Source organism: Excalfactoria chinensis, chromosome 8 (assembly GCF_039878825.1).
Source record: "Excalfactoria chinensis isolate bCotChi1 chromosome 8, bCotChi1.hap2, whole genome shotgun sequence".
In the NCBI taxonomy this organism is placed as follows: Eukaryota; Metazoa; Chordata; class Aves; order Galliformes; family Phasianidae; genus Excalfactoria; species Excalfactoria chinensis.
The window spans coordinates 10,339,191-10,351,344 of record NC_092832.1 but is presented as its reverse complement, the minus strand read 5'-3'; the positions used below and the strand labels follow the sequence as shown (position 1 = coordinate 10,351,344).

The 12,154-nt window shown below is 38.7% G+C and overlaps 1 protein-coding gene across 1 annotated transcript in view; it reads left to right on the top strand.

The window, feature by feature from the left end:
* HFM1 (helicase for meiosis 1) overlaps positions 1-12,154 on the top strand; it is a 52,310-nt gene that overhangs the window by 7,904 nt on the left and 32,252 nt on the right. The gene's annotated exons all lie outside the window — the stretch shown is intronic.

Sequence of the window (12,154 nt, the reverse complement as noted above, 5' to 3'; positions counted from 1 at the left end):
GAGTTTGTGGTTTTCCTTCATGTCCTCTGTGAGGAAATATCTCAACATTGCAGTTTGTTGTAGCTGTGTTCCAAATAGAGTGTTTGTCTTGCACACGTTCTGCTTTCTGGGCAGAATTTGGATGACTGCGTTTCAGTTTTTATTTTTGTTCTGCACTATGCAAACCACAGGACCATATGGCATAGCTACAGAAATGTGTGAGCTTGTTACGCAACTGCGTCCTAATATAGTTACAAAACATGGAGGTGATGAGTTAAATGGATCAAAAATAATGTTGCTGTGTGAAAAGGCAGCAAAGCTCAAGCACTTACCTCTGGGAAATGAAATATTGCTATCCAACAGTCATTCCCCAAATGCCTGATGTTAAAATAACTAAAATGAATTTGCAAGCATTCTAGTTTCAGCAGGGATAGTGTTAATTTTCATCCTAGTAGCTGGCATGGTGCTGTGTTTTGGCTGTGAGATGACAGTAATGTTGGTAACACCAGTGTGTTAGTTGTTGCTGAGCAGCACTTGTACCCAGTCAAGGACTTTTCTGTTTCTGATGCTGCCCTGCCTGCAAGCTCACTGCCATGTCACAAACAGATCAGGTGGTCTCAGCCTACTGAAGGGATGTCCATACATACGGCATCAGCAGTGGCTGGAGTGGCTGCTGCTGCTGCTGCTTGGGGCCTGGCGGGCATGGCTTGGTTGGAGATCAGCAATTGCCTTGTGCATCAGTTACTAATGCATCACTTATTTGTTTTTGTGTTGTTTTTTTTTTTTCCTGTTTGTGTGTTATAGTTTGCAATTTTTTGTTTTTTAATGGTTGGTTGTGTTGTTTTTAGTTTTACTGTTTAAGTGCCCTTATGATGAGGGCACTTAAACAATGTGATGAGTTCTCCTTTTCCATTCTCCTATGACTGTGTGGTGTGTAACTACCTGCTAAGTTAAACTACAAAAATGAGTACTTCAGTTCTTTTGTCTACCAAAAAATGTGTTTCCTACTAGTGTCCCTGAAAGGAAAATGAGTGAGGCAATGGGGGCTGATCATATGTTGTACATGAGAATTGTCAGCTATGTGGTTAGCCACATGTACTCCATGCAAGTAAGGTATTGATATGTCACTGGTTTTGTACTAATTTGGTAATAAACTGTCACTTGCATGCATTCCTGGGGTGTTGCTCGCTGTCAAACTGATCATCCGTTTTTACTGTCCCTCTGCTAAATGGAATTTTCAGCTTAATAAAAGGAGTCATTCAAAAATGGGTATTATCCTACAGGCCTTCATGAGAAATTGGAAATGAGTAGAATTAGATGGAACCATCAAATTCAATTATTTATTTATTTTTAATGGAAGGATTTAAATCTATTTAAATCTTTTTTTTTTTTTTTTTTTTTTTTTTTTTTTAAACAAAAAGCAGTTTCTTAAACAATGTCATATAACTATCGAAGGATAGAATGGAGAATAGTACTAACTGGGGAAAAATCCCTAGAAGATTATGGTGTTAACTTGGTAGTTGCTGGGGTAGGCTGGGAAGTTATCATGTTTGTCCTAGTTACAGGAATCTTGAGGCTGTTGTGGAAGCCCACGACTCAGCAGGCTGTCTTATGAGTAAGGCAAAGAAATAAGGCGTCTGCAATGCTCCACTTCCCTATGAATGCTGTCTTTCATGCCAGAAGAAAGGCTGAGAGGTTATTCCATCACAATCCCTACTACACTCAGTCTTCTTGTAGCCACAAGCTTTGTGTCCTAAACAGTCCCTCTTGGCTTTGAAAACCCAATTTCCTTTTGCTTTTACCTAAAATATACCCCAGTCACAGTTAAGGATACTTTGTTTTGTGTGTGGTTTGTTTATCCCAGGGCACTTTTGCATGGTACTGGCCGCTGGGAACTTATTCTCTGCTGACTTTATCAGTATTTGTACATATGCAATGCAAAGTAGTACATACTGTGTATGTAACACAGCCTCACTTGATAGTAGATTGTTTTCTGATGAAAATTTCTTCCTGAGGAAAGATGGAATGGAAAGTCAAACCTTTAGGTAAAAGGGGAATCTGGAGAAAATCCATAGAAGAAAACAAGGAAAGAAACTTGGAATAGATCCTGGAATCAGCGAAGAGCTTGTGGGGATAGCTGAGGATGAAGAAGTCATATTTTTACATGAAAATTTGCCTTCAATTGATTTATTTCAAAGTTTCTACTATGTGCTAATATTTGGGAAACTATGAAGTCAAGATATAAACATCTCATGTTAGGAATGCAAATAGATCTAGTGGTAGCTTCAATAATGGGAGATTACAGTGGGGATGAAACTATGGTAGAAAAAACAGGTGGACAAAGCAATGGAAGTAGTAATACACAGAAAAAGGAAGCTAGTTGGGGTCAAGGATAAAGTCAGCATTGCAGACAGGGGAGGCAACCATTAGGTCAGAATAGAATAGAACAAAAGAAGAGAACAAGCAGGGCATGTATAATATATGTGATAGGACCCAATTCTGCCCTAGCCTATGCTGGTGCAGCTCCTTTGGCTGAATCCTTTTAGCACAATGTCACTTCCAATATGATCTAACAACATCTATGTGAGCTTGCTTGCCTTTTTTTATTTTTTCTTTAATCAGTGCACAGAGCTAACTTTTCATTGTCTTACCCTGTTTCTAGACAATTGTAATTTCACTTATGCACTGTTGGTACTGTTGTGGTCCTTTAGATACTGAAGGTTTCTTCTGTGCACCTTCCTTGAGCAAGCATTTCTGTTTCAAGTCTGTGTTCTGCTTTAGCAAGATTAAATTCTTTAATTTGGGAAAACAAGATACTGCAGGCGCTTGCTTGACTAGTGTAGTATGGTATGCATTTTTAAAATCCATGAATTCTAGGCACATTCCACCTATCGACCCTCATTTAAAGATATTTAGGTGTTGGGTTTTATTTTGTTCTTTTTTACGCTGTTGATATTCCTGTTTTCCATGCTTTGGCATCAGGGGTGCAAAAAGGAGCAAGGAGGAAAAATCTGCTATCAGAACAAATAAACAGAAAAACAGACTTGACTTGAAACCTTATTATTATTATTTCTTTTAACTCTATTATACTTTTGGCACTGCCATTACTTCTCAAGCTCTAACCCCCAGGGAACTTTGCCTCTAACCTCTGGAATTTAAAAAACAAAAATAAAAAAACAATAAAAAAAATCAACCTCTGAAACCTGCCAACTCCTTTCCCCAAAACTCTGGGCTTCTGCTACTCTTCTTACACATTTATCTCAAGTTGCTTTAGTATTACAGACGATGCTGTTTGCCGCTTGTTGACATCTCTGTAACAGAAGCTCCTAAGAAAACTGTTTCACAGCCCTATACAGAGGAACAAAGAAATACATACAAAGAAAGCTGTGCTGTATGCCACTCCAGCAGGCCAGGCTGAGGTGTGCTGAATCCCAGCAGGCTGAGAAGCACTCGTGGAGCCCCCAGCAGACAGCAGCACTGGGGCCCCGAGACCAAAGCAGCCCATCAAAGATAGGAATTTCATACTGAAAGGAAAGTAATACATATATCACTTAAGGCGTCTAGCTTAAAATATTAAAAAGGAGGACAGAACTATGGAAAGAGGAGTTCTTTTAGAAGATTGCCTGTGGACTGTATTTTAATGTTCTGAAGCTGCTCCCTCCAGCTATTTTATACAATACCCAGTTTTCTCAAGTTTCAGAAGTACTAATGATTCAATGGATGCAGAATCACAGAAGGCTCCTGGACTCAGCTTACGCTTCCCTCCACTGCCTTGAAGTCCTATTTCCAGCCAGTGTTTTAGAACTAGACAGCTTTGCAACAGGGTAAAAATCCCTTAGCAGTACTAACTTTAACTTCTTTGAAAGGAATTCATCTTAAGCCAGAGAAACTGGATGTGTGACAGAAAGGTTGTCTTCTTTTTTTCCCCCCCAAGAAGTGGTAGATTAACCTAAAAGCTTGCTTAAATGTAACGATCATAGTAATGAAATGCATTATCTCCTTCTGTGTTTTGTCTCCGTTTTTTTGTTTGTTTCTTTTGCTCTATTCTCCAATATTTCTGTGGATATTTCATGTGGCTTTTGATGTTTAAAACAGCAGTTATTTGAAACATCATGAATACACAGCATAAATTTGGTAAGCCCCACTCTGCTGTTTAATAGGGGGATAGCGCTTTTTTAATCCTTTTCAAATGTGTGGCCAACAGTTCTTTTTTCTCTAATGTCAAAATATGATACAAAAATACCATTTCATGCGTATTGCCACTACCTGTAGCTGCAGGTAAATGCTGTGTACTCACTAGCTGTAGAAATCTTCCTGGTGAAAAGATGGCTTGTTTTTAGAATGGCAGCAGATAACTGCTAGGGTTTCCACCATAAAACTGAAAGTAGGAAAATTGTAGATGTTGCAAAAATAGAACTGAAATCAAGAAAGGAATTCTGCACCTTCGGAACTTCATTTGAATACTTCTTTTTTTTCCTACAAGACTGTTATTAATGAATTAGAAATCACTGAAATCTTTTTGAAGCAAAGCCACGCTCTGTTGAAATTTTGCCATAATCAGAATGTTCAGCTTCTTTGCCCAAGGTTTTGATGGGAAGTCTTGAAACAACTGAAGTATTTTAAAAGCAAAACTCTCTGAGGCATCTGAATTTTACCAGGATGAAAACTCTATTTTCTGATCAACTCTAGATGGAAACACGCTTCTTTTTCCTCTGTTGTACTGTTTTAATGTGAGTCATGGTTTTGCTGATCTTAGTATTTCACTGACTTTTACTTACCTGGCCTCTTGGTCTGGATGCTCCCAGCCACTCTCAAAGCCCTTCCCTGTGGTCTTCCTTTTTTCTCTTTCTTTTGTTGAGTAAATCTCCTTCACTGATCTGATGTCCACTGTTTTATTGCACAGTTGTTATTGTTGTATTATTACTGATCTCACCTTCGTTACAATAATTGCCTTGTCTCTTTCTTTGCTTTCCTATGGCATTCCTGAAAGCAGTAGCTAGACATGAGCAGCAGAGCTGTCAAATGCAGTTTGCTGATAGGCAATGCCATAAACAAGTGCTTTAAAATTTTATCAGCACCAGCCTTATTCTTTAACGCTTTAATGCATTTCTTTCTCACACTCAATTATTTTTTTTAATGACTATTATTTCTAATGACTAATGTAGGTTTATGTAAGTTCACTCTTAAGTTCCTGAAGATCTATATTCTATGCCTTATGTGCTGGTGATTAAGATTCTTCCCTGTGTGTATTTGGTAGCTGGGAGGAATAGCTTAGCACTGTGATGTATTTATTTTTATTTTATTTTTTTAGAGGAGATTTATCCTAATGCTTTGTTCTCCCTGGTACTCCTGCTGTTGCCACTTCTACTGCCTAAGGAAATGTTTCTGTCTCAAATCCCTCCACTTCCAAAGTCTATGTACAGACCATGAAAACAGTCCAAAGGTCACGCTTCGGAGAAAACAAGAAAGGGTGGAGGGAGAAGGAAAACTTGTTTTTAAAATGTGGTGACTTGGTGAAATTTTCTGAGTTTTTACACACAGGAGCTCATGTTGGAGATTAATGTGGCATCCTTGGTCTTATGGCTCTGACTCCACAAAAGCCAAGAGGAAAAACAAGATAAAACAAGGTGATAGTGACAGATGTTAGATTTATTTTTATATGTAGGTTGGCAGTGCTGCAATAGCAGTTTTGGTTGACCTGATCTTACTAATTTTTGTAAGTTAGTATAACTTCCAAAAGCATTTTGTTAAGGTAGAATTTCTTAATTTTCCATTTATTTCATAATATGTTAAGCAGGTTGTTAAAGTTACATAGAATCTGCTCCTGCAATTTAGAGTTATTAGAATGTGATCAAATTTTCCACTTTTAAAGGAGAGACCCTTTGTCTCTCCTTGTGAATGTGAACCACATGTCAGTGATGTCACTAGACCTACTTTGCTTAATTACAGTGGGTATCTGGTTGGGCTCCTTTGCATGGAGCGTGCAAATATTTGGACAACTGAGCACAAGACTGTATTATCTTGTAGCCTAGGGGAATGCTGTGGTTTGGCTGGAGAAGTCTCCAAATCCTCAGGTGACTTTCCTAAGCCATGTTTCCACGTATGTACTCTTTCTACATAAGGTTTAATTATTCCATACCATTTCAGGCAGTTACCACAAAGTGATGAGGCAAAGCTGGACCACAAAACTCAGTAACTGAGTACTTAAGAATTCTCACTCAAAGTAGGAGACTTGTATTTAAGTTGCTTCACACAAAAGGAAGAATTCTTCAGTGAGTGCTGTAGTAAGAATGTTGTTTGGAAAAATGGGAATGGAGAAAACTACTGTGCTTTGTAGGAACTTGTTTCTGTAAGTTCCCAAATCTTCCCCAGAATCGAAAGCTAAGGCTTTCAATTTTCAATAGACTGTTCCAATAGAAAACACATAAAACACCTTCAGAAGGAGCTGTCAGCATGGAGTCTTATGACATCCTCTGTTCTTCTGTAGTTACAGCCTTCAATCCACTGACCATTTCGTCTTTATTTAAGTATATATCTCCTTCTTTGTATCTTAAAGTATATAAATAGTAAATCTATATAGCTTGAATTAAGGAGTATCAGGACTGATTAGTGAATATCCGGACTAAATATGCAAATTGCAAAGTTTTCTTCGTGGTTTTATATGAGAAGATGTTTTAAAAACTTTATCAATGTCAACGTGTCAGCCTGCATTTCTCTGTGCAGTCTTGAAACTGCTCTTTCATCTATGTTGTAAACACATCAACAAGTATGTAGAATGTCTTGACTTTGAAATGCTGTCACCTACTTTCTGTATCGTTGTCAGTAGTCAGCTTGTTATAAAAGTGTTTCATTTCTAACTCTGTTTCTTTTGGTTGTGTGTCGACATACTGCATTTTTCAACAGTGTTCTTTGCTGCCTCTTCCATTTTTATCAATAAATGTAGTTTGACAGAAGTTCTTCTCTTTCTTTGCAACATGTTGATATCTCTGGCTCTCCACTGTCACCGAAGCTGTTGTGTTACTTTGAGGCTAAGCTGAGTGCGTGTAAACCTTCTTCAACATTTTGTGCCAAAGTACAGAGGGAATTTGAACTCAAAGGTTTCTGTGATGGTGAGAAATCCCTAAGCTTCAGTCACTGCCTTTACTTTTCAGTTGGAACTTTCCCAGAACATGTTCAATTTGATGCAGTTCCTGATGTCCTACAATGTGGAGTTTGCACTTTCCTTGAAATGAACCCATCTGGTGATGGACAGTTTCTTAAGTGTGAGTGTATTCAGGCTTCTAATTCTGCTGCTTCTCATATAATCTTATGGTTGTTTTGTTGTTTGGTTTTTGTTGGTTTTTTTTTTTAAAGATAATGTGTCAGAACTGGTGAAATGGCCTCAAAGGCCACAGCTTAAAGCTGTATTATGTGTACAGCTTACTGCACAGCAGAATGTAAGACGCTACTTTCAAACTTTGAATTACACTCATTTAAAATGATTTTCAAACCAAATTTACATCGCTGAAATTTAAATAGATATCTCTTTGGTTAAACTGGGGAAAATGATTTTGAGACTTGTGCTATAGAGATGCAGAAGAAAGTCAGTGAGACCAATAGCTATGGTGTACTCAGCATAGAATGTCAACCTCTTTTTGCACTTACAGCAGTATGGTTTTCTCACACCTTTCAAAGGCCCTCATCATGACAGTTCATGCATGAACTCTTTCCCTCTATATCAGTATAGATTACATTCTTGATAACTAACATATCATAAAGAGCTATCTTCTAGTTACAGTTTGTTTCAAAACCAGGCTGACATGGAACAGAGATCAAACAAAATCTGTATACACGGACCTAGTTTGAAAAAGCTAAGGATCTGTAGTGTGTTCTGATGACATACTCTGCAGAAACTTAATTGGCATATTGTTGCTGTCTAACTTAAAATGCACTGCACAGCTACAGTACAGAAGATGATTAGAAATAACTGAGTAAGCAGACTGTCATCTCAGGAAAGATGGTAAGAACCATCAGAATTATCTCAAATACACATGTGTCTTTGGCCTGACTACATCAAGTTAATCATACAGGCTGGATGCAGTTCACCTTAGACACGTGCCATGTTGGTTCTTTAAACACAGTCTGTATGTTTCAGGATCTTAATCAAAATAATAGAATGGGATCAAGAAAGGAAGAGGGCAAGTAGAAACACCTTTTCTAGAAACCTTTGTCTTCATGATTCTTTTCAGAAGGCAGTGTAGTGTGGATGAATGCCTTGAAGAGGTCAGTAGCTGCTTGCCTCCTAGGAAGTACAGTCTGATGAAACAAGTGTTCCCACAGCATTGATCTCATTTTATTTGCTCTGTGCCTACCTCATGTTAACAACCAAGCCTACAAATTAAACATTCAAAAACTACAGAGTATCAGCTATGTGAACTGAAAGCCCTATTCTCAATATTATCTCTTCTGTCTGTGTGCAAAATTGCTTTTCTCCCTAAATACTGATTGACACAAAATGACATTTGTACATGATGAGATCTGTTCAGGGTGGAGTTCTAAATATGGAATGTGGTTCTTTTGTTAATTAGAAGATGCAAATACTATACATAATGAAAACGGTCCTTGGTAGCTAGTCTGTTTGACGGGTTTCATAGGAGCAGTTCATGTCTGAAAAGAAACGTATGGATGAGAAGGTGAAAACAGGGAGTGAAAGTAAATAAGTACAGGAATAAAAAATGTTTTCACCAACTCATCATGAAAAACCATACACTAAGTATAATTTAATTTAGCTACATAAAAAAATCAAAGGTCAAGACCTACGCTTCCTGGAAAAGCATATGTTAGGGGCAAGGCACTAGCAGCTTGCTCACTGGGACCCAGGGGAGCAACACTGTGTATCAGTCTGGGAGATCCCCTCTGGCTGACATGCAGGGCAGCACTGCCAGCTTCCAGGGGAAGCTGTGTTTAGCTCTCTTAAGACTTCCCCATCTTGCAAACACTTATGCACATGAGTAACTTCAGCTTCCATGAGTTAAATTACTTAACGTGTCTAAGTTTCTGCAGGAGTGCAATGACAGGGCCAAATGAGCGCTAGTCAGTAGGACAAAGCAGAAGAAATTCACCCCTGTTTTTCCTCAACTGGGCAACCTATTTTGTGCTATATGTTTATTTCCTGGTTACAACAAAAGAATGTTACAACTGCAGACATTTTTTTTATTTTTTTTTAATTCTTATATTTTACTGTGATTTCTTTAATAAATGAATCTTTGACACAATCTCAAGCATATGGTACAAAATCATACAGTTTAAAGCTTGCCTATGATTTTAATGTTGATGTTTCACAGAGATTTTTTATGAGGTTTATGAGGTGAGGCACTTTTTGGAGACTGGTGCTTATGCTGACACATCTCTGAAGTTGTGCATAAAGCTGGACAAAGGAAACTCAGGATACTGACAACTGTCATTCTTCTTAGGCCCCCTTGTTTTTCTGCATTTAATTTGTTCATAATTGATCTGTTCAATTTCTAAGTTCTGGGGAAAACTGAAGCTTCTAACAAATCTGTGTTTTGTATGAGGATTACTGTGTTATCATATGGATCACTGACCAGTGTCTGGTGTTGGTGATTTTTTTTATTTTATTTTTTTGTTGCATTGCTCCAGAATATGGAGGTTTATGGCTTAGTATGTATCTCTATGAGCTGGAAAGACTCAAAGCATATGGCAGATCAGATGTTAGGCTTGAGGGAAATCAAAAATTAAACTGTCTCAGAGCTGTTGAGAGACTGCTTTGCTATATATTTTATGTGATTTGTGTATGTGTGTTGAGGGAGATGTCACCTAGGGAAGGGAATCGAAGAAAAAATAGCTTTAAAAAATGAACTGTTTGTATTATCGCTTTAAACTTTTAAAGTCTGGTCAGCTAAAAGCAGATGTTGTGAACTAAGATGGAAACTTGCCTGAGGCCAGAATTGAAGAAGGCTTTCTCTAATAGTAAGAAGTAAAAATGTTTTCTGCTTTCAGAATTTATTGTAAGAATACAATGAGTAGTCCTCAAAAACATCCCCATTTTTATATAAATTAGTGAATAATATTGGTGGTTTCAGAACGTAATTTCAGACAATGTGTTCATCAGCAATCCTGTTTGTATTCTAAGCTGTTTATCGCAAAATCTTTTGTTACTTTGTGGTGGCCAAAATTCTGTCATGTTGGAAGAAGGAATGAAGTGCTTCTTGCCCTTGGCTCTTTGCCTAGTCATTAGATGGGAAGTGGATTAAAGCATCTAAACGTGGTGCCAGTGTTGGCATTCTGTAATATTAAAGAGTTTTGATGCGAGTCAAATAATAGGCAATTAGAAGTAAAAATAAAGGAAAACAAAACAAAAAAACTCCTATACAAAGAATTGTATAAATGAATATAACCTTTCCTGCACCCTTCTAATTGACCAGGGCTTGCACAGCACTGGAGAACGTACATACCTAAACAATTTGAAATCAAAAATTTAAAAATTAATATTCTCAAGAAAGTAAAACAAAAAAGTTGCTCAAATAAAAATTATTTATGTTAAAATCAATCAGTATTTGAGAAAAATCTTATATGTCTCCTTTTCATCTATTTATGTATGAGGAAATACATGTTTACAGTCGCTGCCTCTATAGTGTTTGTTGAATGGCATGAAGCTTTGAACCAGCTCAAAACTGAGTCTTTCTGAGACAGTTCTGCAATTTATTTTAAGTTTACGTGTTTGGAAGCTGTGCTCTAATGGCGAGTCCCAAACTGAGCTGCAGCATTTCTGCTGCAGGATGATAGCAACCCACTTCTGCATTTCACAAATCCTTTACGTGGTACTGGTTCAGTGCACGTCATTTGTTTGAGGCACCTTTGCTGCCCTAATGCAGCAGCAAGAACATACCTACAGAGTTTTTTGGAAAATCACTAGAAAATATTTTAAGGATCAACATTTTCAGTGTATTCACTTCTTCCTCCCGTAGGAACCCTTTTGCTAATCCAGGCACACAATACAGAAATCAGCCTCCTGTGCTGATTTGTGTCGGGGTAAAAACGAGTACAGGCTTCCCGACAAGATAATAATTCCAGGTAAGTCCATGTTTGGCCAAGCCTTAAATCCGGGGCCTGCAGCGCCGATTGTGTGCAAGGGGCTCTGACCGCAACGGGCTCAGGGGAAGCGAGCGTGCGGGAGCATCGCCGCTTCTCCCCCTCCGCCGCCGCCATTTTGTGTGGGGGTGACGGGAGGCGCCCTGACAGCTTCGACCTCCTTGGTTTCAGGAGAAGAGCAGAGGGGACCGTCGGACTTGTGGGAGCGGGGAATGAGCGCTGGCAGGAGGGGATGATCCCTGCCTCCAGCCCAAGGGCACCTCTCCGCGGCTGGGAGCGAGCAGGAGCGATTGTTTGGGTCGGCATCCCTGGAGGTATCGACCTTCCGTTGGCGCCCCCTGGAGAATCCGCTGAGGTGAAGGCAGCAGGCTGGGGCAAGGGGAAGGCTTAGGAGGAAAATAAAGAGCAAAGCAGCTTCAAAACAGAATATCCCATATGTCTGTAGGAAACTGTTTCTTTAAAAACATATACAGAAGAAGTTCTTTGCTTACAGGAGTTGGCACGTGTCCCTTTGTAAGTGAACCAAGATTTGGTGGTGCTCCTGTGAGCACCTTCACATCTTCGGTATGTTTTTGTATATTCCATAGAATGGGAAAATTAGCCTGTTTTGTTAGATTAGTATGATTTCTAATGCTGCTCCTGCTGGGAGAAATAGCAAAACTTGAAGGATGACAGAGGTTTGCAGAAGTGATGCAGACTTGCACTGAAAAGGAATGCAGTGAGGGTATCGGCAGGTTTCTTGTTTGAAATTCTCAAATCTAAATCCCAGTAGTCACAGGATGACACACTCATTTCTGTGGTATTATTCTTGTGAGATCTTTGCTTCTTCAGTCCAACGTTAAGCAATATAAAGAGCTATGGAACTTTTCAACACAACATGTAAACACAGTCTAATGCCTACAGGTGGTGCTAACGGAATAATACTTTTATTAATGTGTACTTTAAAAACTGGTACAGTAGAAATAAGCTGTGATCCTGTTGTTTCCTAACAAATCTCATTAAGGAATTGGGCCCATAGTCCAGTTATCCAGGTAAGCAATTTGCTTATAGGTGCAAAAGAAGCCTGATTCACTTGTGAATTAAT